We start from the raw sequence: 7,045 nt of genomic DNA, 5'->3' as shown, positions 1-7,045 counted from the left end.
AAAGTTTTCCCAAAAAATGCTACAGTAGCCATCACATTGAATCTTGTGATACGTGCATGGAGCATTAAATGTAGACGAAAAAAAACTAATTGCACAGTTTGGTTGGAAATCGCGAGACGAACATTTTAAGCCTAATTAGTCCGATGATTGAATACTAATTGTCCAAATAAAAACTAAAAGTGCTACAGTAGCCAAATTCCTAAATTTCACCCAACTAAATAAGCCCTAACACTTGCTTTGCCGTTGCTGCTACTCTGACACTGGCTACAATTGTTTATACAAAGACAGAGAATTTCAAAATAAAAAAGAAAACAAAATCCAGCGGCAAGCAGACGAGATCGTGTTTGGGACCGCGTATTCTGCGTTGTGACGAAAAGAACCTGATAATTGCGCCAAACACCCTACAATCGCGATGATTGTTTCCACCGCACACGACAGAGGAATCACAAAAATGAATAGGAGCGTGTTTGTTTCAGCTTAAAATCCAATTTCCGGTGAAAATAATTGAGAATCCCACTAAAATGCTACGATTATTATTTCTCGGTTCTTTTGGCCGCGGGCAGTGAAAGAAATCAACCTCTAGTATTGCCGTGCGTTTTTGCACCGCAGGATTATCCTTCCTTCGTTGCCCTCCCTCCGCTCCTCCCACTTGGCCGTCTACTCCGATCCCGTTGGCTCACGCCCGTTCTCTGGTTCATGGGTAAAAAAAAAGGAGCTGAGTTCTCTCCTGGGGCTTCCGTCGAGTAGCTACTATGCTATTGCTTCTATCCTTTATCGTCCAATCGAATATCCTCTCCCATCTCGATTTCTCCAGATTTTAGAGAATGATGAAAACGCTTCGGCTTTTCTTCGTTTCATGGTTTCCTTCACATTATTACCAATACAACAAGCTTTCTACTAAACAAACAAAAAATTACTATCATAATTACTTTTAATTAGCTCGTATCTAGTCAACAAATAAGCTATCATTAATCTCAATGGCATACAAGTCATTTTACATTTCATGTTCGATTGATCGTATCAGCCATGATATAATGTTCTTCTCTCACAATAAAACAGTATCAGCTGGCTTATAAGCCACATAAATGATCAAGTGAACATGGACCGCAGATTCTTTAGACCGTGGTTTTATCAGAAAATCCTGATCAGATTAAAATCAATTCTCACACAAGCGGTTCCAAACAGGTCCGAACTCTCGCATTTTCTGTACCGCGTTCCGAACCGCACGACCGCCGTGCCAAACACGCCCCAGAACCACGCGGCGCGGCCACGCCAGTCCCAATTGACGACGCAGCCTTCTGGACTCTTGGCAACAGCTGAACAGCCAACAGCGCAGAACCAGACCTCCTCTCCTGGCCAACCGGCAACCGCGATTGGAACGGGATGATGAAGAAATGGAACGGGCGCTGGCTGGGCGGACAGCTACGCCAGTGGTCCGTGCCAGTTGGTGAGTTGGAGTCGCGCTACCGCGGCGTGCGTCGGTGACGGCGACTGTGAGAGCGACACCCAAGGAGACCGCCTCGTCCGACGCGACGGGAACGCAGCGTGGCGGGCTGGCGTAACCGTCACGTCGGGTCGTCGCCGACGCTGACCCGACCTCACCGCCCGGGGCCCCGCCACCGCCACGCCACGCCGCGGGAAAAAAGAAAAAAAACATTTGGGTCACGCTCACGCGGCGCGACTCGGCGGTCGGCGGCGAGTTGGGTTTACTCCCAGGTCCTCTTTGGCCCGGGTGCCAGCAGCGTGGCGCATTGGATAATCAGCCGGCCGGCCCACGGGCACCGACCAGGCAGAGGCGACGGGCATCGAGCCGAGGCGAGGCCGCGAGGGAGGAAAGCCAGCAAAGGTTTCGTTGCGAGGACGCACAGAAGGGAAAAGGCTTTTGCATCGATCCAGGTCGTCAAACGTGCCAGCTGAGGACGAATCCAAGCACACGCCCCCACTCGCCTCGCTTGAAACTGCAGCAGAGCCCCAAAGTGCCCCGACTGAAACTGCCCCGGCGACCACGAGCGCACCGTAAACCCCGCCCGGCGCCCCGCCCCCCCGCGTCTCGTCGCTAGGAAGAATCTTCGCCTTCGCGAGGCCTCTCCAGTCTCCCCTCCCCATCGACGTCCCCGCCGCCGCCGCCGATTCCTCGCCGGGACTCGTGAGGTACGCTTCTTCAGTTCCCGTATTTGATTGACTGAATCTGGTGTGGTTGCGGTAGTTCGGTTGTACTGTAGTCTTATAAGACCAATTGCGAGATCAAGAGATCAGAGAAGTGCGATTTTCTTTCCCTTTTCCCCACTCCTTGTAGCCAGTAGCAGAGGGATTGCTTCCCCCCTTTGATTGTCATGATTCATGAGTCATGACTGTTGTATGTAGTAGGGCTCGCCTGCTTTGCAATCAAAAGCCGGTGCCAACATGATTCGTATTGATGATGATTACTACTATTTTTTCATTAGGACTGACACCAACAGATGTACTCATGCTATGGTACCTATCTTATCATTCCAGATATGAACTGTAGAAGAAATACAGAGCAAACGAAAAAACTACTCATCTTCCTGTTTATTTTGCTGTTATTTTTATTGCAATATATACTTTGATCCCAGACAGTAATTGACTCTGATGAGTTGCACGTTTGTTCATGCTATGCTAGACACAGCAAGTATGGTTGTCATGAGGAATTAATACTAACCACATCTTTCTTTTGCTGCTAATGCAGCAATGCAGCTATACCACCACTCCTATTCGCTGGACAGTCAGAAAGTGCGGATGGCGCTGGAAGAGAAAGGCATTGACTACACCTCGTATCACGTCAATCCACTCACCGGCAAAAACATGAATGTGGACTTCTTCCGCATGAACCCCTCTGCGAAGCTCCCTGTCTTCCAGAATGGAGCGCACATCATCTATCGCGCCATCGATATTATTCAGTACGTTCCTTCTTTTCTATATATATTGGAAATATCTGAAACTTGACATTCTTCTATTTCTGTCGAACACAAATGTTTATATGCACTTTACATTGTCATAGGTACATAGACAGGCTTGCAGTGCATTTAAGCGGTGAAATCCCCCCTGTGAATACTGACGGTTCACCAATGGATGCAGAAAGTTGATGCTTGGAATCCTAAGATGTTCACCCTCACGCACACCCCGGCCAAGTACCGTGCATTTGTCTCCAAGTTCAAAAGGCGGGTGTTGATTGCTCGCATGGCTGATGCCCCTGATTTAGCTAGCATGTATCATGTCAAGCTCCGTGAGGCTTATGAGACTGAGGACAAAGTGAAGGACCCTGACATCATGAGGCAAAGCGAGGAAGAACTGAGCAAACTCCTTGATGAAGTTGAATCCCAGCTCAGCAGGACCAAATATCTCGCTGGCGATGAATTCTCACCTGCTGATTCGATGCTTGTCCCTATTCTTGCGCGCATAACTCTTCTGGGCCTTGACGATGAATACATCAACTGTAGACCCAAGATACTTGAGTACTACAATTTGGTTAAGCTGCGACCAAGCTACAAGATTGCCATTGGCAAGTACTTTAGTGGGTGGAAGAAGTACCGAACTCTCTTTAAGACATCGTTCTTCCTTTGCGTTCGAACCCTGTTCAGGAAGTACTAGATAGTCGAGCAGCTGAAATAGCTGAATCAGTACCTTGTGAACTGACTTGTATAGTGAGTTTTGGCTAAAAAATCATCTGTATATCTTCCATGTGACTTTTTGTGGTCTTGAGTTCTGTTTTCACCTGTAAAACCAAATACGTTTGTTTGCTTGTATATTTCTGCTTCATGTTGTAAGCAGAAATGGAAGTTATAGAACTGTATACAGAATAGGCCTAAGTATACATTTCGGTTTTTGTCACTTGTTCTAGTCCAATTCATGTCTGAAATAAATTGTTGTTGACTTGATTTTGGTACTGTCTAATTGTTTCCTTAATTTATAACTTGACCAAGTTATTATGCCTTTTTTCCTTATAGTTTCTAATTTCTTTGAAGGGGAGGTTGTCCCTGATATTCTACTGCACAAGGTATGTTATTCTTTCTCCTCACTTCTATCATACTTAAAAGTGCAAGTTCTATGACAAATTTTCTTTTCCATTCTAAATGCAGGCCTTAATACTGGTTGGCATTTTAGATGTGACCATATAGGTAAGCATAAGATCTGCATGTACCTGTTTGGTACGGCTCCAGGATGCTTCGGCTCCTACACTGTTCACGCACTGTAGCGTGCCGGAACCGGAGCCGGAAGAGCCAGGAATTCGAGCTTCACTGGCTCCGTGAACAGTAACCGCGCTACAGCGAGAGGGAAAAGGTGGGCAGAGAAAAACAGCTCCGCTGCTACAGTAGTGCTACAGTGTTCGTCGTAGGGTGTCAGCCGGAGCCGGAGCTGCCGGGAGCCCGGCTGGACAGTTGCCTGACTATCACATGCTCCTTTTGCTCCAATAATGCACCATGGGCCAGGTCTGTACTTCGTTTTCTCTTCTCCAGAGCACACTACAGGTCTATATATACCTCAGATAGAAGGTTTTCTGTTCAACAATCCAAGTTTCTTTGCTGTGGAGCATATGGGACTTGAGAGTGAGCTGGGAAGGGGAAGAGAGGGCCTAAGAGCAGTGGGAATGGGAACATGGAGGAAAGCCTATCCTGTTTGTTTCCTCCTTCAGAACAGAGGTGGAAGCTTGGTCTGGTGTTTCCCGATGCCTCCCATTCCTATTGTTCTTAAGCGTTCCATCCTTTTCCTTTTGGCTTACTGTGCAGTTGGTTCAGTAGACAACCAAATTATGCTCCTATTTTGATGATTTGAATTTGGGAGTGAGCATGGAAGAGGAAGAAAAGAGTTTCTAAGAGCAGTGGGCATGGGAACATGGAGGAAGGCCTATGAGGTGGAAAGCTCATTTTGGGTCTTCCTGATGCCTCCCATGCCTATTGTTCTTAGGTGCTCCTTCCTCTTGCTTTTGGCTCACATGACATAGAGGATGAGTGCTGTGTCTCCATTCCTGATTTGACATTTTTTTTCTTTTATGTTTGTTTTGGCATGCCTTAGTAGAAGTAGATGCATAGTTTACGATGTTGGCTTTGCTTCCTGGAATGTTTTAAGTTCAAAATTCTTTGGCATGTTTGGTCACAGATAAGTTAAAGGTTATAGCTAAGTTAGATTGCCAATATTTCAAGTTTCAGATTCCACTAGCACAATCATACAACTGCTTAACTATTGACTGTTCTGAATATGAACACATCTCATGCCAACATTTATCAGCTAGCATATGGAGTAAGAAACTGGCTAGCACTTCCTCGAACTTAACAGCAAGAGACATAGAAGTGCTATTTGACAGAACAAATGATGGCATGCATTTTCGGCCAACTCTTTGACGAAGTACTGCAAAATAAAGTATAGAGACAAAGATGATGAAACATAAGATATGAACATGTACATCCGACTCTACACCAGAAACAAAACCAACAACTTCCCTACAAAATTTGAACCAAATGAGCTACACTGAGATTACATAAGTTTGCAAGAAGGAAATATGGCAACTAGAAGATTTATAACTAATTGCATCCTCTTTGAACTGCCGAAACATATGCAAGCACGTCTGTGGCAAATGATTGCTCAGCATGTGAGCTCCTGGTGATATGCACTAATAAGTAATAACTGGCTACACTCTGGGTCCAAGCAGGTGTGTGCCATCTCAGAGAGCTCCAGCCAAGTGTTGCAGAGCTGAGGATTTTGTAGTCCGTGCATACTTTGTGCTAGTCTCTAGTAGTTGTTTCCAGTCATCTCTGAGTCACAATTTCATGGGGTTAAACTTGCGAGTGCAGAGTGCTTACATGCCTACTCATTCATTTTCTTCTTTGGGGAAAAAAAATGAAATGCACTAGTGTGAAAAAAAATCAAATTGATGTCTATGTGTTGAATTAGGCAACTTGGTGTTTTCTTGCTAGCCATGAACAGTTCTTGTTTTGTCAACTGCAACAACTGTCACTATCTTATTGTCTTTCCTCTTAGCCTGAGCGATTACAATTTACACCTCTCTTGCTTTCAGGTGTCAACAGTGATAGTTGCCACCAGCTTCTTGTTTACTTTATTTATAACGTTGCCAATTTCTTATGCCTTGTAACTTATATAGCTTCTAGTTACTATCAAATAGCATGGCATTCCTGACATCTGAACCCTGTTACAGCCAAAATGTTCAAGTTATGTTATCCCCTCATTGTTCTCATTCTTAAATGCAAATTTCTTCATTTTTTTTTCTAATCTAAATGCTGGGCATACTGGTGGCCCTATTAGATATGAGTAAACTGAAGATTTTCTGCATGTGCTCTATATTTACACTCAGTCTTCAGGACAAAGTGGGGGAATTATGTATTTGGCACTGGAACAAATTAGTCTTCTTTATTTAGCACTAAAAATTTTGAACTTTCTTATTTGGCATCGAGTTAAAATTTTCTTCTGTAAATGGCACTACCGTCCATTTAGTGCATCCATCCGTCAGTTGACTATGTTGACCCTGTCATGTTTCTTTCGGAAGTACCAAAATGCCCCTCTATACTCGCTCGCGGCCGGCGGCTCGTCTCCAGCCCAGGAGCTCGCGGAGGCACGGCGGCCTCTCGCGCCGGACTCGGCAGATCGAGGCGTGGGGGACACGCTGGGAGTTCCTCGCCCGCCAGCGCTGGCCCCAACTCGCAGCGCGGGGGGCGTGGCGGGGCGGTCTCGCCCGCCGACGCTAGTGCTAGGACGCGACGCGGGGGACGCAACGGGGCGAGCTCGCCCGCCGGCGCTCTGGCCAGCCCACCTGGCTCGTCGTCGCTGAACAGGCCGCGGGGCGGCATCGCCTGTCTGCGCTCGAAATAGGGCGCGCGGCTCCTTGGGGAGAAGGAAGCGATCGAGAAGTTCCTGCATAATCACCTGCAAGATCCGCGCCAAGCTTGGATGCGCCACGACCGTTCATGCGCAGCGCAGCGTGCGTCTCAGCGAGGAGGAGGGTCGTCGAGCAGCTTCTTTGTCCAGAGATGACGCGATGGCGCTGGAGCTCGACACGACGCTGGTCATGTGGCTC

The 7,045-nt window shown here is 46.8% G+C and overlaps 1 pseudogene; it reads left to right on the top strand.

The window, feature by feature from the left end:
* The first annotated feature begins 1,718 nt into the window (after positions 1–1,718).
* LOC136493181 (glutathione S-transferase TCHQD-like) lies at positions 1,719–3,893 on the top strand (annotated as a pseudogene).
* Positions 3,894–7,045: the final 3,152 nt, after the last annotated feature.

Source organism: Miscanthus floridulus, chromosome 11, assembly GCF_019320115.1.
Source record: "Miscanthus floridulus cultivar M001 chromosome 11, ASM1932011v1, whole genome shotgun sequence".
Lineage (NCBI taxonomy): Eukaryota > Viridiplantae > Streptophyta > Magnoliopsida > Poales > Poaceae > Miscanthus > Miscanthus floridulus.
Note: the sequence above shows the minus strand (reverse complement) of the source record. Positions and strands in the feature narration are given on the sequence as shown.